Here is a 22,913-nt window from a genome sequence, read left to right on the forward strand (position 1 = left end):
AAAATGGATATAAAACCATCAAAGACTTTTAAAATCTGATAAAGTTAGACCCATCAGATACTTGCATCTACATCTAAATTCTGGAGACAAGCTCCCTGTATTGTATTAAATGTTCAATAATATCCACAAAATTTGAAATGGAAGACCCTTGAGAATATGCGGTTCACAAGAACTTGAGAGCCTCTTCAAACTGGTGGGTTCTTATTCTTATTCTTATTCTGCGTGGTGCTGTACCTAGGTTCCCTTCCACCTTTGGCAATGAGCTGTATCAGTGCCTCCCCTGAGAGAGAGAAATTACTTTACTGCAATAGCTGCATTAGAAATTACAGTGGTACCTCGGGTTACATACACTTCAGGTTACATATGCTTTGAGAGCCAGTGTGGTGTAGTGTTAAGAGCGGTAGTCTCGTAATCTGGGGAACTGGGTTCGCGTCTCCGCTCCTCCACATGCAGCTTCTGGGTGACCTTGGGCCAGTCACACCTCTTTGAAGTCTCTCAGCCTCGACTTCCGGGTTGGCGCCATCGCCGAATGGCGGGCTCCCTCCGTGCTCCGGAGGGAGCCGGCTCGGCAGGGGTTGGGTTCTACCGCGCCGGCGACGCGGGGACCCTCAAAAGCCATGGGCACGGAGCCCCATGGACATGGTGACTCGGCTGGCACCTTTGCGCCCCTCCCCGGCCCGCGAAAGAGCCTTTTTAAAGGCTAAGGAACGGGCGCCTGGGGGGGGTGGTGCTTTGAGTCCGCCGCTTCCCCTGCCGAGCGAAGCCGCATGCCATTCGGTGGAGAGCGCTAGCTTCTTCTATTGAAAATTTGGATCCAAAAGAAAAACCCGTGAGTAATTGGACTATGGATTAAAAAGAGGGATAAATTTTTAAAATTTGACACGAACGGGGGAGGTGGAAAAAGGAAGTCAGCCCCCCCTTTATTGTAGAAAAGACAAAACAAAGGACTTGACAACTAAGATCGAGTGTAACCCTATCTTGATGAACTAACAACTTCGCGAGGGAAAATTATAAGTTCGAGCTGGAGGAGAAAAGGAGAATTTGCATTAAAAAGCAACCCCCCCCCCCCGGAATCCCTGGAGCGATCTGCGAGAATACCTGGAGAAGAGTAATGGAGGTTTTGACAGCTGTCAAAGAGCTGTCAAAACAGAAGAACAAAATAGAGACGGTGTTTTGAGGACTTTGCCAGTTACATTTGGATATAAATTGGATACAAATTGTTTCAAATAAGGATTAATAAGCTATTTGGACTGGTGGATGTGATCTGGAAGGGAACTCAGTTACCGTAATCCATCTAGAGGAGCTGAGGGATATTGCATGTGTTTTTGCTAGGAAACTTGAACAGTTGAATAGAACTTTCAACCTCCTGGGAAACTGCAGAAATGGAACATTATTTTGTCTACAGAGGTCCACATACTACAAGAAACAATGGATTTATCTGTTGGAAAATGAAAGGGACATGACGTAATGTTTTGCTCCTGAATAACAAGCCTCTGCAGAGGAATTAGAAGCTTTTGGAAAAAGAACCTTTCTGCGGGAGAACAGGGAAACAAGAAGGAGGAGAGTGACCGACAAGAATAAGGAAACAACAAGAACTGGACAGAACTGGAAGTGGGGACATTTGGGATATCCAGATTTGACAAGCTTATGGAAATAAAATTGGAGTTTTTACTCCTGGATACAAAAATCTGGATAGAAGAAATGAGTCCCTTTTTGAGATAGACTCCTTCTAAGATTGGACACTTGTGATTAAAAATGACTGGTAAAGAATCAGAGAGATATGGGTTTAGTGAAATGTGGGAACACCAGGAAGATATTAGAACTGGAGGGATATAAGGAACGCAACAGGGAAAGAGGGGAGGGAAATTTGGAATCCAAAGGCTGTAAAATTATTTTTTCTTTCTTTTTGTATTTTCTTTTCATCTGCACTATATCTGAAAGGGGGGAACTCGTGGAAGGGAAGACAGATCTTAGGGGATGGGAATTTGAAAAAATTGGGTTATTGACGATGAGTGTAATTTGGGGATAAGAACTTGTTGAATTTAATTGTTTATTTGGAAGATTTGGAACACAAGAGGGGGGGAGGGGGAAGTCCTGGTTATTGGAAGAAGTGTATAAATTGGATTTAATTTGTTTTAATTTGGAAAATCTTAATAAAAATTATTTTTTTTAAAAAAGAAGTCTCTCAGCCTCACTCACCTCACAGTGTTTGTTGTGGGGGAGGAAGGGAAAGGAGAATTTTAGCTGCTTTGAGACTCCTTAAAGGGAGTGAAAGGCGGGGTATCAAATCCAAACTCTTCTTCTTCTTCTTCTTCTTCAGGTTACAGACTCCGCTAACCCAGAAATAGTACCTCTGGTTAAGAACTTTGCTTCAGGATGAGAACAGAAATTGTGCTCTGGCGGCGAGCCAGCAGCAGGAGGCCCCCATTAGCTAAAGTGGTGTTTCAGGTTAAGAACAGTTTCAGGAACGAATTAAGTACTTAACCGGAGGTACCACTGTACTACATTTTATGCAGCCCAGGTACTCAAAGCATCCAGAGTGGAAGCAAGGTGAGGAGGGAAGGGTGAACAAATTCACATGCTTTTGTACCATAGTGCAAGAAAGACAGGAAGTTTCTCCTGCTTATAATCTCACCACAACAGCAGCGGTGCAGCGTCACACACATATACGCCAGACACTCCGTGCTTTTTTTCTAGAAAAATAGGTGCTGGTACTCACCATGAAGTTGCTACAGTAAGTTCCACACTTTTTAGCAACAAAAAAGAGGTGCCAGTACTGCATACCCCTGAGTACCCCCTGAAAAGAAAAGAAAACCACTGCATACACGCCATAGTCTTCCATAACCTTCAAACTGACTTGCCATTTCTCCAACTGCTCAGCTCCCAGCTCTTGTCTAAACTCATGAACTAACACATATAACTAGAAACAAATTTCTGAGGTGATTTTTTGTTTCCCCACTAGGCCTGGGCACCTGGTAGAGTTTCACCAACCTCTAGATATGCCTCTCTTTAAACTGAATCTTCCACACATCATTCTGCTTTATTGTTCTGCAATACCTCCCTAATAGTGCCACATTTTTGCTGTCTGTAGGGGTTGTTGTTGTTATTATTTTATTTGTGTGCAGCCCATCTGACTAGGTTGCTCCCAACAGAATCTTAAAAACACAATAAAACATCAAACATCAAAAACATCCCTAAACAGGTGTTAAAGAAGGACCGAACATTTTTTATGTATGCAACAACGGCAGCAAGGATACTCATCGCTAAGAACTGGAAAACTCAAGATCTACCCACACTGGAAGAGTGGCAGATGCAACTGATGGACTATATGGAACTGGCCGAGATGACTGGCAGAATCCGAGACCTGGGAGAGGAGAGGGTTGAAGAAGACTGGAAGAAATTTAAGACTTATTTAAAAAAACATTGTAATTTGGTTGAATGTTAAGAAAGGATGCTAGATCATAAATAATTGTGCACCACTAAATTAGATGGAATTAAGATGACAAGTAAGTTGAGGAAAAATTATAAACCTATTGGAGAATTAACAGATTATAGTTAAATGAATGTGACACAAAATTGTAAACAAGAGGATAAATTGCGGGCAAGAATTGACAATGATGCAAGTGGGAGCGGGAGATGTGAGGGAGTCCAAAGAAGTTAAGAAAGTATGTTATGATATATGTTATACTGTTTTTTATCTTTGCATTTATGTTTAAAAACTTTAATAATATATATATATATATATATATATATATATATATATATATAAATAAATAAAAAAAAATAAACAGGGCTGCCTTCAGATGTCTTCTAAAAGTCAGATAGTTGTTTATTTCCTTGACATCTGATGGGAGGGCGTTCCACAGGGCGGGCGCCACTACCAAGGCCCTCTGCCTCCTTCCCTGTAACCTCACTTCTCGCAAGGAGGGAACCGCCAGAAGGCCCTCGGAGCTGGACCTCGGTGTCCAGGCTTTGTGCTATAGCATGGCAAAAAAAAGCCTGGGTCATTTCAGTTATAAACATTTGCATGATTTCAGCAGGAAATGATGTGGTATGTCCACCCAAAAAATGCTGACAGGAGCAAACAGTATTAAAAGTGGGATTGTGTATAACCATGGATGTGTATTTTCATGTATGTGCAATTAAAAAGATGTTTGGAGAGACCCTGCATTTTGTTTTCTATGTAGCAAAAAAAGACATTTAGAAGAATAATTGTTAGCAATAATAATTTGGGGTGCATTCTTTTGTTCGCTTATGGTTTTATTACTATTCTCTGGTATTCCACTAATCAGTCCGAAGAGACCCCCAAAGCAGTTAACAATAGATTAAAATATATATAAAGTAATCAATAAAATGATAGAATAAAAGTTAACTACTAGAGAAGCCAGAAATATCAGAATTAAAACAGAATTAAAGGACTAGAAAATTAAAAGGACTGTATCTGGAGAAGGGCCTGTGTGGGAGAAACTAATATTTGGGCAGTTCAGTTCCTGTGGATATATTAGTCAAGTCCATTTATATCAATGGGTCTACTCTGAGCATGGCTTACTCAGGTGAACCCCACTAAAATGCTGAATGAAGGAAAAGAAGTCCAGGAAATGCATCATTGCTGCTGCTGCCGCTGCTGCTACTACTACTACTATTCTCTTTTGCTATAAGCTTTGTGCCCCATGCTAAAACTTATTTTGACATTGCCCCCCCCCATCTGAAACAGTTCCAATTTCAGACCTGGCACAGGAGCGAGAGGTGTGTGTTCCTTCAGGCAGCATTCAACAAACAAAGCAAAGAATCCTCAGGTGTCAAGTTGCTGCTACTGTACTCTTCCTCTCTGCCTTTGCCCTTTGGTGTATGTAACACAAGGACGACATCGGGGACCACTCAAGGACGTGTCTGTCTTCTCTCGCTTGACCTGGAATAGGCACGGGTCACCAACTGCAAGGGAGAGCAGGGAGGGGGGGCTGTCAGAGATGCTCCGGCATAGGTTGCTGCCAAGTATTTAACGTGTTATGTGACAGAGAGAAATGGAATGTGTGTGTGTTTTTAAAAAATCCTGTAAAAATTGGAAGTAAAAGGTGTAACATTGGTATCCATTTGCCTGTTATAGGTTGTTTCCTGTTACTGTGTGCCAGTGAAATACTCTCCAGGTGCTTTTAATGAGGGCTATTAATTCTGCATCTTCAGATGACATTAATTGTCTCAGTGCAGGGCACAAATGATGCATCCTCTGAGATGAATTTTCTTAGCTTCATTCTTCACTGAATCCCAAATACATGTGCAGACACAGCAGGTGACGTGTAACATTCTGAGGAGATTAAATCTCTGAAGAGAGAACAGAGCAAATCTCCTCCTGCCCTTATTGCCCACACAAAATGTGACAGTGCTCCTCCACAGGTTTCGTTAAATCTCCTGTTATGTGTCAGATAGTGAGGTTCTGGGGATTAATAAACAAAGGTACATTTGTTGTTTGTGTTAAGTGGACTACAGGTACACAAGAGCTGGGGGCTTTCAGAGCTGGATCCAGAGTCCACGGGGCTTTCGGGAAAATGGGCTTCATTTCAGAAATCTCATTTGCCTGGTGTCTTGAGGTTTTCTGATAAACTGACAAGAAGATACACATTGCTGGATACTCAGGAATGTTGATCAGATGGTGTTATTTCATGTGACAGTTTTCTCCCACCACAGAGCAATCAGAGATCAATTTCTGAAAAAGAGAGATGTTCAGTTTCTCATAACTTTCTTCACACCTCTGGCCTGGAAGTACCTTTTTCCTCATCCCTGATACGAATACCCAGTTGTTGCTGCTTAGCAGTAAAGTGGATCCTCGGGTTGCAAACGTGATCTGTATGGAATGCACGTTTGCAACCCACAGCATCCGCAACCCGCAGCGGCATGTCTGCGCATGCGCGTGTTGCGATTTGGCACTTCTGCGCATGCACAAAGCATGATTTATCGCTTCTGCGCATGCACGACTGCCAAAACCAGGAAGTAACCTGTTCTGGCACTTCCGGGTTTCGGCAATCCATAGCCTGAAAAAAAAAGGGACGTGGGTGGCGCTGTGGGTTAAGCCACAGAGCCTAGGATTTGCCGATCAGAAGGTCAGCGGCTCGAATCCCCGTGACGGGGTGAGCTCCTATTGCTCGGTCCCTGCTCCTGCCAACCTAACAGTTCGAAAGCACGTCAAAGTGCAAGTAGATAAATAGGGACTGCTCTGGTGGGAAGGTAAATGGCGTTTCTGTGTGGTGGTCTGGTTCGCCAGAAGCGGCTTAGTCATGCTGGCCACATGACCCAGAAGCTGTCTGCGGACAAACGCCGGCTCCCTCGGCCTATAGAGCGAGATGAGCGTGCAACCCCAGAGTCGGTCACGACTGGGCCTAATGGTCAGGGGTCCCTTTACCTTTAACCTGAAAAAAACACAACCTGAAGCATCTGTAACCTGAGGTATGACTGTAATATGAAGGCAAGTTACAACACATGATCCAAGGGATTCCTCTGCTGCTTTGTAGATTCCTTATTAAACTGCAGAGGCAGAGTTAGTTGCTCCCACACCCGGAGTGGTGCACATGCTGTGCACCCGGGGGCAGGGCTAGCTGCCCGTGGGAGTACAGCGAGCATCCCAGAGGGGCGGGACGGTGATGTCACCCCCCCAGGGATGACACCTAGGGTGAACTGTACTCCCCGCACCGCCTTCCTCCGCCAGTGCTAAGGCCACACATGAGTAGGGAACCTTTGGTCCTCCAGAGGTTGCTAAATGACAGCTTCTGTCATCCCTGGTCAATGGACATACTGATCGTAGTTGCAGTTCAGCAATATACGGTTCCCCACTCCTGCTGTACTTTAACACGCTGATATTTATACTACAGCCACATTTCTGGCCTTGGGGAAACCTGCAAATCCCAAAGGCCATCCCAGGGCAAAATAGAAGTGGGGGAGTGAGGACGGCCATTTGGTCTGGGCCTCAAGCTGCAAGTGTGCCTTCCTCACATTTAGAGAATTGTTCAGTTTGCTAAGTTCCACAACTTTCATTTATGCACATCTGACCAAAATGTGCCACGCTCTTTCAGCTGAGAGTTGCAGATTTAAGTAAATAAGATTTGGTCCCCAACCCCTCCTGCTATGTCATATTAAAGAATTTTGCTTTGTCATATTAAAGAGTGAAGATATATTTGTTCTGATGGCACAAAATTAGACCTTGATGAGTATGTCCTCTCAGATCAGATGATTATATCAACAAAATTCTCTCTCTCTCTCTCTCTCTCTCTCTCTCTCTCTCTCTCTCTCTGGGATCCTTTTATATGTGTTGTGATTTTTGCATTTTTATTATGGCTAGGATGTTCAAAAGCTGGAAGGAGCCCATCCCTCTCTGATCCTATGAGGTGGCCTAGGCCACTCCACCTTTGCTCCTGGCGTGTTATTCTACCAACACGTTCCTTGCCTCACAAATGTATGAGTGTTTGGGGCCATATTCTACTCTCTAATTTCCCAAAGACAAGATTAGCAATGATGCACCCCCTGGGTAGGAGATTTTCCTCCTGGAAGAGCTGCAAGCACACAGAAAAAGAATTGACCATAAATATAATGGATGGAGCACAACAGGAAAACATTAATCCCATTAGGATTATTCAAATCTGATGATGTGACAACTTTAAAGCCGAACAGCAGTCATTAAATGCTGCTTCTTCATTTCTTCTTCTCCTTGGTACTGAAAGGAGAAAATACCAATTAGAACGCTTACTGCTGATTCTGTTAGAATCAATCAAGCTTCCAAAGGAAACTGCACTTAAAAGGAATGAAGGAAGCAACTATACCAGTTCAAGCACCCAGAATTTCAGGCAGAGAGAGGGGAGGCAGGCAGCAACCTCAGCCAGCCTATAGCAGCATCTATAAAGGGGCTGATAAAAATACTAGGCCCTATCTGACATTTTATAGTCTGTGACATAAACAGAAAGGGCCATTATCCTCCCCCTTGCAAACCTAGCCCTGGCAGTCCTGTAAATAAAGTATCAACTGCAGTTAGAGTGGCAAAGACTGGGATTTAGTTATGCTAGCTTTTTTCATGTAAATGGCCATTCATATGTGCTGCACCCCTCACACCTTCAATCTGAAGTGGAGCATTCCAGGAAGGATTATACCACATGCTATTTCTGAAAAATCAAGTTAGGTCTTAGGTTTTGCCATTTACTACAGATCACTGACGTGGTGTTCAGTTTTACTCAGAGTAAATCTGTTGAAATTAGTGAACATGACTGAGCTAGGTCCATTAATTTCCATGGGTCTACTCTGACTAAAAACATTTTTGAGTACTACCTTCTCAATTTTTGCCTAACATAAACTGTAATCTGTAGTAAGCACATATGGTCCATATGCAAACAGTTGGAGTCAGCCTTAGTGTTTGAGTTATAAGGACGTTTTGTGCCTCATTTTCTGTGCAGAACCTCTGTCTCCCCTAGTGTACCGTAATTTGTTTCACATTTTGGGCTCATTTTGAAGGATTTAAAATTAATTGCTTTGCTACAACATTAACGGTTGTAAATATGAATGTGCACAGCATTACTGCAGACTCAGTCTTTTGAAATCATTACATTTAATTTTATAAGGCAGATACAACACTATTGTAATAAGGATGAATCTTTAGCTTCGGGGCAGATCTTTAAAAATAATTACAGTGATATAACTTCTCCAAATAAGGCTTCCCATGAAAGTTTCCTACTTTTACCTCCCAGATATTATGATCCCATGGACAGCCTAATCTTGAAAGCACTTTGTGTTGGCAAAAGGAGACCGTGAAATGTATGCGAGTTGCACCTGTGGAATGCTTTGAAGATCAGGCCTAAAGTCTCTCACGCTGGAGGATCAGCTCACTCATAATAATTGCCATAATTAGAAAGATTTAACTAGCTGAAGGGCAGCATACATTAGTTCAGAATTCAGAGGTTGTGGCTGAAAAGCACACATAGGAATAGAAATGCTATTATCAAAATGCAGAGAAGTGGAAAAAAATCATTTGGAATAATATGCACAAGAAAATTACATACTTTTGTCTTGTTGATTTCAGTGGGAGAATGATGCTAAAGGAGCATCGTTTTCCCACTGAAATCAACAAGGTGGGCTCACCCCTTCCTTTCTTCAAGATATAATAGTGAGACATGCAGGCATCTAATGTCTTAACACTGGATGATTGGCTGGGTGAGAAAGGGCAAGATGCCTATCTGACCCAACCCCACTTTCTCCCCAGTGTCTTTCCTTCTGGTGTAGCTTCCTTCCCTCCCTCCCTGTGAAATAGCGTGGATTCTGATTCCAGTTGGCCATTATGGGAGTCCCCCCGGTCCATGGAGGCATCAGTTAATTCACCACTGACCAGTGGGCTTGAGCAGGGACAGATCCCTCGGTATGCTTTTGTGGTGAGTAGGCAATATAAAGGTTGGAGCAGCATCTAGCAGATCTGCCTCTTGGGCCAGGGTTGTTCCACCTAGCTGAAAGTCAAGGTGATGGTAGCACTGACATCTCCAGATGTTACAAGGTCCCTACACATAAATGTTTGAGCTTAGTTTGCTTCCTGCTGTTGTTCGCCAAAAAAAAGTCATGACTTTCTTCCCAAGCTGTTGTCTGGTGTGACCATTCCAGTGCATCAACAGTGCTTGTGAAACAGCCACTTTCTAATACATGAACTCATGGACCCAAAGGCACTCACATGGTCTTACACTGTGGACATATTTCTACTCAACAAAGGTCTCTATGCTTGGAGATAATGAGGATGCCCTTCTTCCAGTGGATGGGATATATAGATAGATATAGATGATATAGATATAGATATAGATATAGAGATGATAGAGATAGATAGAGATAGAGATAGAGATAGAGATAGAGATATATTCAACATACTTAGCAATATGACTAATATAGTGGTACCTTGGGTTACAGACGCTTCAGGTTACATACACTTCAGGTTACAGATTCCGCTAACCCAGAAATAGTACCTTGGGTTAAGAACTTTGCTTCAAGATGAGAACAGAAATTGCATGGCGCCGGCACGGCAGCAGCGTGAGGCCCCATTAGCTAAAGTGGCGCTTCAGGTTAAGAACAGTTTCAGGTTAAGAACGGACCTCTGGAACAAATTAAGTTCTTAACCCGAGGTACCACTGTACTGCTTTCTGAGTTAATTGAATGTTAGAGCATTGTTTTTCTGATTTGAATTCTTTTACTGATTTTTGAATGTTCTCTGTTTCCCATGAAGCTCAAAAAAATGTACTCTAGTTCTAATATGGATGCTTTAGGAAATATGATTTCAGATCACACTGTGCTTTTTTGGTGGGAGGGTGGGGGGATGCTGTAATTAGCACCCTCAGGTTTTCTTTCTGTTCTCCCTCTACAGGAGATGTTTAACAAAGCTACTGCACATTCCCCAAACTTCTTTATAGGGTGCATCAAAAGAACGAAACTTTTCATGGGTGAGGAATCCTTTATCTTCCCTCTTCATTCACTAGCTCATCTCTGTAACTCATTCTGCCACCATTGCAGAAATATGATGGACAAAAGGGAATCCAAAAGGAACCAAATACCTTAGGAAACAAATATTTTTATAGGATTGGGGTGGAGAGAGGTTGGTTTGACTTATATATATTTGGATCATAATCAAGCCTGTGATTTTATATCTGTAATATTGTAGTTTTTAACAGAAGGTACTGCTGAAATGTTCAAATCTATCTTTTGTTTGTTAAGTTAATGGTCCTAGCCAGGCCTGTAAAAACCCTATTTACATGTCTAAATTGTTGGTCAAGAACAGATGTGTTGTGATAGAAACAACAAAGTAGTGATGCTTCTCTTGGATGCCACATAATCCTAGGGATAGAAGGACAATACATCTGGAGCTAGCCTGTCTGTCTAAACCTGGTCTGGAGCTAGGAGCTGAGAAAAGATGCAAATTTCTTAAAATTGCGAACTGCTGTGAAAATGTGGAGAGCTGAACTTTACACTGGAAAAAGATAAACCAGGAGAAGCTGAAATCAACAAATTGACTCATCCCTGCCAGTCGCATCACTGATTTAGCCTTAGAAAACTGCTCCTCTAGTCTAGCCCTGACTAGATGAATTGCCCCTGTCATTAGTTGTGCTGTATCCTCCTTACAAAAAACCCCCATAGCTCTTCATTTTCTTTTCTTCCAAGTGCTTGCTTGTAACTGTTGAAGGAAATGCTGTTATGTTCATAATTGTTCATATGTTTTACTAAGACATTATTAGGTAATTACTTAGGACAAAATGAAAGAAAATAGCTTCTGTGGAAGGAATGATAACGAGTATTAAAGTTTCCGCTGATGATTCACAACTGTTCTTACAGTTCATAAACATCAAGTGTGTTTACAAGCTAACTAGACAGCATTAGAAAGAACATTCAGCCTCCCAGGCTGTATTATTTTTTTTGTGGGGGTGAGCGGGCTCTGATTACCCTCATTATTTCACTGTGACCATGTGACAATATTCCTAAATTGTTAATATTCTTCTATACTTTTTAAGGTTGTAACTTCCACCTTTATTCTACTCATTGTTAAAGGTAGAATAGATCAGGTGCAACCTGCCCATATGACTGGGTTGCCCCAGCCACTCTAGGTGGCTCCTAGCATATAGAAATGTATTAAAAAACCTATACAGGGTTGCCTTCAGTACAGCTTGTGGGTTGGATATCTCCATATCCTCCAACATCTATCTGATGAAAATAGAGACTTCCTACCATACCCACCAACGGGGCTTTTCCCCCAGCCAGAACTCACTGGAACTCAGTTCCAGCATGTCTCAGGTGAGTGCCATTGCCAATATAAGAGAACACGGTAAGTTCCAAAATATACCACCCACATCGTTCTACCTGGACGCTGAGGTCCAGCACCAAGGGTCTTCTGGCGGTTCCCTCACTGCAAGAAGCCAAGTTACAGGGAACCAGGCAGAGGGCCTTCTCGGTAGTGGCACCCGCCCTGTGAAATACCCTCCCACCAGATGTCAAAGAGAACAACAACTACCAGACTTTTAGAAGACATCTGAAGGCAGCCCTGTTTAGGGAAGCTTTTAATGTTTGATGCATTACTGTATTTTAATATTTTGTTGGAAGCCGCCCAGAGTGGCTGGGGATGCCCAGCCAGATGGGAGGGGTATAAATAATAAATTATTATTTAATTGTTATAGTAGCACTGCCCCCCAACATTTTTCCAATGAAAATAGGGACGTCCTAAGGAACAGCAGGACATTCCGGGATCAAATCAGAAACCAGGATGGCTTCTGTAAATCTGGGATTGTCCCTGGAAAATAGGGACACTTGGAGGGTCTGGAATTCACAAATCGAATGTGAAAGCCACTTCCGACATAAGGAGGAGGTGGTATTGTGGGCTCACACCCCCAACAATCGTGTGGGGCTGGCTTTAGCCCCGCACGACTAGGGGAATCCTTACAGCTGATAAAATTTGTGTAACTTGGTACACCAGACTCTACAGAGAAGTGGCCGTTCTGTAGCTCTCATTGAACAACCTACTACAAACTCATCAGAAAGTTGCTGTATCCTGCCAGTCATAATAATATTATTTTTGTCTAGCATTCAGCTACTTGCCCCAGTATATTTAATGAGTATAAAATGAAAAAATACCCAGCTGCAAAACTTATTTTTTTAAAAAAATTCTTCCACATATAAAGCACTCTAGTGGGCTTAACAACCCATCATCTAGGCAGAAATATTTGTTATAGTGCCAGAGTTGTCCAGAATACAAGCTGTCTCTCTGCAAATGCAGACATGGCATCACTTGTTTCCAATAGTATTGTGATATATCTGTCACTAGGCAGCATCCATTCCATTAGGCTGTAATGGAGGAGGGAGGAAGAGAGAAGCAGGCCCATCATCAACTCTGCTGAGAAGACAGCCAGCTCCTCCCATCACCTGTCACCTGGCAGCAACCATCGCATCAGATTATTTCAAAAAGCAAAATTCCTGGCGCCCACAAAGAAAGTTGTTGAGCTTTTCTTAGGAAGACCCCAAAATCAATGAGCTTTTTTGAAATTGTTCCGCTGCTTTTTCCATCACGTTGCCATACGTCCAGGTTTTCCTTGACATTTTGCCAATTCGGGAAAATTCCCCCGACGCCATTTTTACACCCGAAAACCAGGACATCTCAGAAATTTTCCTGATGTATGGCAAGCCTACATCAGACTGTAGCAGAGGAGGGAAAAGAAGTGCAGCTGAGAGACCAGAAGCCGAGAGACCAGCAGCTTTGAGGTCCTCCTGTCCTTAATTTTTTCCACCTTAGCTGGTTATTGGAAAAACTTGTAACTAAGGGGTTCTTCAAGATTGTAACTCTTATAGTGCAATCCTTTCTGCTTTTCCTGATATGTTGGGTATGAAACTAGACCACCCACACTACCATAATAATTTCATTTTTTAAAGGAGTGTGTGATCGAGCTCTTCCTTTCTTCATCCTATGATAGGATGTGTTCGTAATGAGGCTGCTTACATGACACCCCTCTCTCCTTTCCATTTTTCTTTCTCACGAGTGAAATTCAGCTGCAGAAGCATGTGTGCAGACTGAGAACTCTTCATGCTTCTTCTTTTTTTTAAAAAAAAGATTATGTACTGAGTTGAATAGGATCCAAAAAGCAGCAGTCTGATTGGTCCTAGAACAATAGGGTCCAGAATGCAGCAGCCTCATTGGTCCTAGAACAATGCAGCAGTATGATTGGTCCGAATATATTTCATAGATATTTCAGAATTTTGTTCATGAGGGACATTTTCCTTCCAGGTCCTCTGGGAGATGGTAGAAAGCTATTGCATTCACCATACAGATGGCTGTGCGAGCAAACACACACCCTGTCCAAAATCCAGTGATTTGGTGGGATCCCGATCCAACCCAAGTTGACACAAGGCTGACCCGGGTCTGGGCTCCAAACGGATTCAGAGGCCTTGCACAGTGTTGAATAAGGCTTTGCCTTAAAGCCTCTGAAGAAATGTGAGGGAGAGGGAGAGAGGAGGAGACACCCAGCCGGCTTGCATCTCCTCCATCCCTTTGCTGCCAGACCTGCCCCCCCCCAATTTGGGTAGCCTCAGATTGCTCTGGATGCACCTGATCTGATCCAGGAGTATGGGGTAAGTGGTGGGGCATAGAGGAAGAAACACAGGAAATGTTATGAATCCTTAGCTAATGTTTAAACTGAAAAGTTGATTTGCTTTATCAAAACCGCAGAAGCACAAGAGATCAAAAAGCTTCCATTACTTTGACTGACTGGCCTCCACTTGAGAGCTCAAGGGATCGTGGGAAGCCATCTTTTACAGAATCACACAACTGCTCCATCTAGCCTAGTATTGTTTGCACAGACTGGCAGCACCTCTCCTGAATTACTGGCAGGAGTCTCTTGCAGCCTTCTTGGAGATTCCAGAGGCTGAACCTTCATGAGAAATGCATGCTCTACCACTGAGGTACAGCAATTTCCCTTCCCACCCACCCCCATGAAGTGCTTTTGCAAAAACCACAAGAAAATCCTCACGATCTGCTATCTGTCACAAAATATCTTCCTTTTGCACCCTACTCCATGAAACCTGCAGAGCCAGAAATCCTGATCGCTGTAATCAACTGAGCACGTACAACTCCTTGGGAAGAGATGAAGAGCTGGAGCATGCTTTATGGTCAACGTGGGGGTGATACCAAAGAAACCAGGGAACTCCCCGGGGCAAGCAATTCTCATGGCAGACATACCATTAGGACAAAACATCACCGCACGACTTGTCCTCATTGCTGTTGCGAAGTCTCCACGGCATCATGCAATCTTGCTGGTGGCCCCAGAGGGGAGTCTGGGGACTTATGACAAGACGGAAGCAAGTCGGTGCTTTAGAACATTCCAGGGATGGCTTGCCACACGGAGGTAATTTTCAGCACCGTTCTTGCAGTGACAGATTGTAATGTGTGCTGTGGTATAGAACTTGAGAGGATAAAAACAGAGGCAAGCCAGAAGACGAGGAGCTGGTTGCGATCTACACCACATTTCCCTATGCAATGTATACTTTTGTAAGGCTACACCATTGTTGAAATATATTCTGTGCCTCAGTTACCTGACACAATAATAGGCCTTGCTTTGCGCACTGAGACTTACTGCCTATTAAACGCACTATGAAATGCAAGCGTAAGCTATCCAACAGCTTACTGGAGGATTTCTACTGACACAGTAAAACACACAATAGAGATTTTGGTTCTTAATGGCAATATTAGGTGAACACAAAAACCTTATTATGCAGGAATTCAGACGTCACCAACAGAGACTGAAGAAGAACAGTGAATTTCTAGATCTAACGAGGCTTTGCTACAACATAATGCTATGTGAGAAACTAGCCAAGTGACATTTTTCAGTGTTCAAAAGTTGAATTCAAGCCTCTGTTTCCAAGCATACACACTTGAAAGCATATTTAGAAGCCCCATGTCACGTTAAGAATAAAGTTTATGCTTCCGCAGAGAAGCTGGATTGGCAAAAGTGGCTGACTGCAATAATGACTGCTTTAGAAGTGATGCAGACATTGCTATGGATGGCCTATTGTTCACTCCAACATTCTACACACACACACACACACACACACACACACACACACACACACCAGTTTTAAAGACACCTGTGGTTTTGTTAACTTGCTGATTTTATTCTGAAGAACTGACAACAAAGGATTTGGCAGGGAGGGGGAAGGGAGGACTCCGCTAAAAAGTCAGTTTGTTCCCTCTTGTTAACAAGCATGATATTATTCATGACAAGAGCAAAATTTAGTGCTGAGTGTCATCTCCGCAGAGTCTAAAATTTGAGGAGACCGACTCCAAAAGAAACTGCAGTTTTGCAGCTGTCAACAAACTCAACAGGGGTGCCATCCACACACTCTTTTAGCTAGCTGGAGATATAAATTTTATTGGGAAGCACAAGTTCTAAAGTTTGATCTCTGTCCAACAAGTCCATTGTAAATATACATACCGGTGTCAAACTGCAAATTGCATTTTGCAAGAGGAAAGAAAAACTTATTGTAAATTGAGATCATGCCAAAAAATCAAAGAAATTCTTCTTCTGCAGAACCAATGGAAAATGAAAATATTTTCATTATCCTAATAGCCCTCTTTTAAGAAATTAGAATTGTTTAGAAAAAAGAACCATAAAGCTGGAGGAGGGGGATATAAGCTGTCCTTTGGAGTTAACAGTGAATGAAATCTCTTTTCTTTTGCAGTACTTGGGTTGGATCCAAACTTGCCAACAACAGAGCACCACTGGTGCTGCAAGGAGGGAGCAGGCATGTTTGACAGATTCCACTGTTGCTACTATAATAATAATAATAATAATAATAATAATAATAATAATAATAGTACCCCACCCATCTGGCTCTGGGTGGCTTCCAACTTATATAAAAACATAATAAAACATTAAACATTAAAAAGCTTCCCTATAAAGGGCTGCCTTCAGATGTTTTCTAAAGGTTATATAGTTATTTATCTCCTTGACATCTGATGGCAGGGCGTTCCACAGGACGGGCGCCACTACCAAGAAGGCCGTCTGCCTGGTTCCCTGTAGCTTCACTCCTTGCAGTGAGGGAACTACCAGTAGGCTCTCGAAGCTGGACCTCAGTGTCTGGGCTGAACAGTGGGGGTGGAGACTGGTATTAACCAGCCTGACTCCTTAGCTGGTGACTCTGCCATCTCCAATTCTGTGTCTTCATTGACACTTGACTAGGGGGCCATTAATGCTCCTCCTCCTTCTCCACATTCCAGCTGGGGAATGTTAATAAAGCACCACACTGCCAGGTGCCTAAGGATGGAAAAGTTCACATCATTTCAGCTACAGGAAACTTTTTTAAAAGCCCAGAACTTTCCCAAGACAGAGCTGAAGGAGGAGGAGGAGATGTCAGAAGGAAAAGATGCAAGGCACAATTTGCTGGCTTGCTGCTGTTCCATCAGCTGAGCTGTGAAGATGGTTCATGGTGCTTATGAACATGCTGTGAGCCTCCTTATAGTGCATCTGTTTCCAACCTAAAAGTCCACATAGATGTGACAGCTATTAGGAAATGACAGGCAAATTATATTATTAGCCCCCCCTTTTTTTAGAATACACTGCCGCAGGCAGAAGAGGCTGTATTTTGTTTACCATAAACAAGTCGTGGATAAAGGATGTAACCTACAGCTTTTCGCACTGAGCTTATTAAGGATATGATTCCGTTAGAAACATGTCTCTGGGTAACCAGCTTAACACAGTGCATTGTGGTTATGTCCAGTGAGCAAACTAAAAGGCTTTTTTGTTGTTGTTGAAAGCCTTTGTACTGACTCTCAAAAGCGTTATGTCTCCGATGTAAAAATGCAGCTACAATATAGTTTTGGTATTGATTTTGCTTTCACAAAGAGGAGGGAGGGAAGAGAAAATAAAGTACATGTTTGCACATAGGTACTTCTATTGTGACATCTCTGAAATAGATGTTTGCTATCAATATCAACATCTCTGTAACCACACAACAGATCTGAAAGACCCGTGTAGGGATTCTCGCACTCCCTTCAATTGCTCCTTGTGCCGGGCTTTCAGTCTTTCAGAATTCACCTGGAATACAGACAGAAGTGAGAGATGTAAAAAAAAAAACAGAGAAAGGGGTAGCAATGAAAAACAAAGAGAAAATGCCAAAGGTGGCCTATAGCAGGAGTAGGGGGACTTGTTGGACTCCAACTCCTATCAGACCTAGTAGACAGCATGGAAACTGTAGTCCAACAAAATCTGAAGAGTCACAGGCTTCTCACTCCTAGATCTTTCTTGAAACACTTGTTTTCCCACAGTAGAATGCATATGGATGTCAGCATCACCCTTGAGCCAGTGTCACCAACTGCACTCATGCACTTCAGCCCCGACTGGGCTAGGCGAGCTGGGTAGCACTTCCAGAGACCACCTTCTGGACAGGAAAGGTCAAAGTGCTGTGGACTCACAGCTTAGAGTTGTGAGCACCGGATTCACTTCCACAAGAAGACAGTCGTCGCACAGCAGAGTATAGCAGAGTCTAGCAGAGTATATAAACGACTCGGAGAGTAGCTCTGTAGAATATCTTCTTTATTCTATCTACAACTATTATACAACTATATACAGAGCTTAATGAGGTTTAAGCATAAATGAATGCTGCACTACACTGAGTGTCTGCAGCTGCTCTTAGCAGCAACCTTATCTCTACACACGATCTGTAACACTCAGTCTCTCTCTCTCCGACACACTGACTGACTCGGTGCTGGAGTAGAATAAGTAGAGAAGCAGAACACGCCTCCTTCTCTCTGGAGAATCAGCAGACTCCTCAGGAGATTCTTCGATATGGGAGGAGTGAAATCTCCTCAATGGACACAAATGGTTTCATGAGCCATTGCAACCAAACATTCCAACTTAGGCATGCTCAAATTATCTTTTAAAATAAGTATAGCTTCCACTTAAATTTGTTGGTGTGTGTAATTTGGTCCATGTAGTATTGGGGTCCCGAGGAACATATGGCTTTATAAATAAAAAAACAGCACTTTGACTTGGGTTCAGCCACTAATGGGTAGCCAGTGTAGCACATATGGAAAGAGAGGAAGTAGTTCTTCTTTTCTATGCTAATTAATGTTAATCAAGGGATTGACAATTCGATAAGTAACCTCACTTGTTGAAACTGGAAATGCTCATTTAATAAATGTGCAGGAATTGGTTGGTGGATAGTTGTCTGAAAAGGAGTTAAGTTTAAAAAAAGCAAGTGCAGTCATACCTCGGGTTAAATATGATTCAGGCTGAGCATTTTCAGGTTACGCTCCGTGGTGACCCGGAAGTAACGGAATGCGTTACTTCCGGGTTTCACTGCTTGCGCATGTGCAGACACTCAAAATGACTTCACGCGCATGCGTGGAAGCAGTGAAACGCAACCCACACACGTGCAGATGCGCAATCGCGTGTTATGTTCTATTCAGGATGCGAACGGGGCTCCGGAACGGATCCCATTCGCATCCAGAGGTACCACTGTAGATTGTAATGCAAGGTTATTTGTAATGTTTGAAGTTAAACTAGAGTTAACTGGGGAATATGATGCAACATCGAGGAGAACCATTGACACATTCATACAGGAAGTCAGATTTGGGAAAATGTTGAATTTGGTCAGATTTGGGAAAATGATATTTTGTTTTAATTTAATTTAATTTAATTTAATATGTTTTAATTAGTGATCAATTTGGGAAAAAATGAAAATCAATAAAAAAGATTTGCAAAAAAACACACAGAGGGGTTGGTGGTATGTGTTCAAATCACCTTGCCCCAGTGAGCAACCTGGCTGCTGAATCCTGCAGCATCTGCTGTTTCCAAAATGCCTTCAAAGGCATCCCAGCATATAACACAGCTGAATCTTACTTCAACAGTGGCAATGTGGTAACATAACAGGCATGGGCCACACATAGAACTTATCTCCAACAGAATGAAATGGCCCAAGAGGCTCATGGGAAATGGCCATGGCTGCCTTGAGAAGTGATTGTGTGATCATAATGCTCCACTCCTGGGTCTACCTTGCCTCTGGCGTGCAACTGGCACAGTCACCCGAACAACAGACAAGAGTTTCTCAGGCTTTTAGAGCATGGGGCAAAATGATAGGGAGGATGGAAAGGTGCATTGATAGGATATACATTGAAAAATATGACCACAATATCATAAAACATACTTAAGAAATTTCCAATAATAAAATGCTTACCTGTTTCCTTAGTATGAGCATTGCAGTCTTTTCTGTAATTTTCCAGGGCTGATTGCTGTTGTTTTTCAAATCCTCTTTCTCTTGAACCCAGGCCACTTCTGAAATAAGCATTATTAATGCCACTGATTTATCATCAACTGACCCACATTTCTGATTTTGTCGGCTATTTCTTCCTTTGTGTGAAATTTGTCACAAATCAAAGCCCTGGCAATCACCTGTATGCATGTGCTTTGGGGCCCATGGAGCGTCTAGGGTAAACACTGTTGGTAGGCGGGCGGCATGTGAGCCATATTTATGCGACTGAGAGAAGGAGAAAGATATTCTTTGATCCTGACTTAGCCTGAAAAATGAATGCCATCCTCTTTTAAGCTCCAAAGGTGTGTGAAATCCTAATGCTGCACAGTAGAGGTTTGGATTAATAGCAAAGTGACGGTCATGACAGTCTAAAGAATTTAAGTGCTAGGCTTTTCACAAGGAAGATTTCTCTCTCTCTCTTCGCCCCCCCCCCTTTCAGCATCTTTTTAAGAAGGAGGTATTTTAAAGATTTGCTTTGCTGGATGGAGTGTGCCACAGAAAATCTCTAGCAGAAATGCCTTGCAAATCAGAGGAGCACATTTTTACTTTTGTTTCTATTGCATGGTGGGAACTAAACAGGTAAAGTTCTGGAGAGTGGCCAGCCTTTGCCTACCTCATGATCTCCAGATGTTTTGATCTACAACTCCCATCAGCCCCAGCCAACACCTGCTGGAGGGCACCAGGTGGTGTAGCATAGGGAAGAGAGCTTGCCCCACTGTTTCAAGCCAGAAGTGATTCTTTCTAAGGGACATCTTCAATCCTGGCCAATTCCTTGGTTCTGCACACTGATCAAACTACACATTGTATACCAGCACATGTAATATAACAAGCTTTTTAATACTCTGGCTTCTCCTCAGATCGTGAAAAGCAGCTTTGGGAGACATAACATATAAATATCAGAGATAGCAAAATGTGATCTTCCCAGATGATGGGAAAACTTGTCAGGAGGAAAAACATTAATGAAAATATCAGCGGCACATATCACATTTCATTTGCCAGTCTGTGTTTATCTGATTTCTCTGTCTATTCCTATCTCTTTTAGACAGACTTTATATCTCTTCAAATCAGCATAATCCCCATAGGGCTTCTGGAGTGCAAGTTTTGAATCTGAAGTTCATTAAGGTGCTGAATTTAATTACTTTGATATGCAGTTTACTGAGACCAATGCTGAAATCTATTTTTGATGGCATTGGTTTCAGAGATAATTTCTTTCTCAAGGTAGAAATAAACATTAGCAACATTTTAGTTTAGCGCATAAAACACACACACATGGAAACTATTAAGCTAGTGCAGAAATTCAATTAAACAATAAGATGCCACATAAAGATAAATGAAGTTGCAAGCTTTTTAGAGAAAGCAGTTAACAAAAGACAGCTTATGTTTTCACACATCATAAAAAAATGCCTTGTAGGCTGCTACAAAGATGTATAAATTCATCAAAACACCTGGAAGGGAAGCCTAGACATCAGGTATTATTTACCATCTTGAATTATTCCCACACAGCCAGTGGTTGCCCCTCACATAGTAACTACTAGCATCTCTTGCCACATGAGGGCTCATGCAAATTAAACCATCATCTCCAAATGAAATTGATGTAGAACCGTCACTCTTTCACACAGGAAAAAGGAGAATACCTAAGGAGGGAGATTGTGAAGGCTTTTTTTTTTTTAAAGCATGGGTGATCCGGTAAGCTGGTCTTGAAATTGCTCTGACACAGATCAAATTAATCATTTACTATCCCGTTGTGACATGGGCCAATGCTTCCCTAGTTTATGCATTTATAATAAAATTGCTGTATTTTTCTGTCTATAAGACACCCCCATGTAAAAGACGCCCCCTATTTTTGGGGAGTCAGATTTAAGAAAATGGGAGATGTATCCGTGTATAAGACACCCCCTAATTTTTGACATTATTTTTAGGGAAAAACCTAGTCATACATGGAAAAATATGGGACTTTAAAAAAAAAAATAGCTGTGATTGGTGTTGTGTATGGGGGTGACACTCACCTAACACCCAAGGCAGTGAGAGTGGCATTGGTTCTTTTGGTGTGGTTTGCACCAAGCTTACCATAGCCTCACCCCTCCTTTCCTCGCTCCCAGTAAGACTATCTGAAGATCCAGTGATTGTTGAAGCTCCACTATGAAGCTCCACTATGATAGTGTTATGCTACTGTTTCTGACATCTCACCTTTCCTTAAAGCAATTCATGTTGGTGAACACAGTTTCCTCCATTTTGTCTACACAACAATTCTCCTAGGAAGGCAAGGCTGAGAGCAGGTAGCGACTGGCCCAAGGTCACCCAGTGAGCTCCACTGGTGAGTGAAGAAGATTTGCATGTGGATTTCCCCATTCCTATAAGATGTTTTATCCTTGGCATGTATCAAAATAACTGTTTAGTGGGCCAAATCCCCATCTCCTAAGAAGACAGAGGGATCTCTCTCCCATGTAAATTGATTGGAGACTTAGCCTGAAGAAGCTGTGGGACGAAATTATTTAGTAGGAATTTGCCTGTATGCTGATAAATCATTACACAGCCCAATCCCATACCATTCCTTTCTCTCATCCCAATAAAGGATAAAAAAAGAGAAAAGGTAAAGTTTAAGTCCAGTGAAAGGCGACTATGGGGTTGTGGCGCTCATCTCACCGAAGGAGCCAGCATTTGTCCACAGACAGCTTTCCAGGTCATGTGGCCAGCATGACTGAACCACTTATGGCGCAATGGGACACCATGATGGAAAGCAGAGCACACGGAAACGCTGTTTACCTTCCCACCACAGTGGTACCTATTTATCTACTTGCACTGGCGTGCTTTCGAACTGCTAGGTTGGCAGGAGCTGGGACAAATCTATGGGAGCGCATTCCGTCATGGGGATTCGAACTGCCAACCTTCTGATCAGCAAGCCCAGAAGGCTCTGTGCATAGCTGTCAAGTGTCCCTTATTTAAAGGGACAGTCCCTTATTCCAGCGCCATGTCCCGCTGCTGTCCCTTATTGATGGATGTCCCTTAAATGTCCCTTAAATGATGTCCCTTAAATTTCAAAGGAAGCAGCTCCTCTCCCTCTCTCCCTGCTGGCCAGGGAGGAGGGAGGCTCCAACTGTGTTGCTTGGCTGCGTTGCTCACCCAATAAG

At 42.6% G+C, this 22,913-nt stretch overlaps 1 long non-coding RNA gene across 1 annotated transcript; it reads right to left on the reverse strand.

The window, feature by feature from the left end:
• Positions 1-17,350: 17,350 nt before the first annotated feature.
• LOC310846200 lies at positions 17,351-19,810 on the reverse strand. The gene is made up of 2 exons (XR_014565200.1): positions 19,711-19,810; positions 17,351-17,570 (listed from the first exon to the last, which is right to left on the reverse strand). It is a non-coding gene; the product is annotated as an uncharacterized lncRNA (long non-coding RNA).
• Positions 19,811-22,913: the final 3,103 nt, after the last annotated feature.

The sequence above is a fragment of the Podarcis gaigeae genome (assembly GCF_964106915.1).
Source record: "Podarcis gaigeae genome assembly, chromosome: 1".
NCBI lineage: Eukaryota > Metazoa > Chordata > Lepidosauria > Squamata > Lacertidae > Podarcis > Podarcis gaigeae.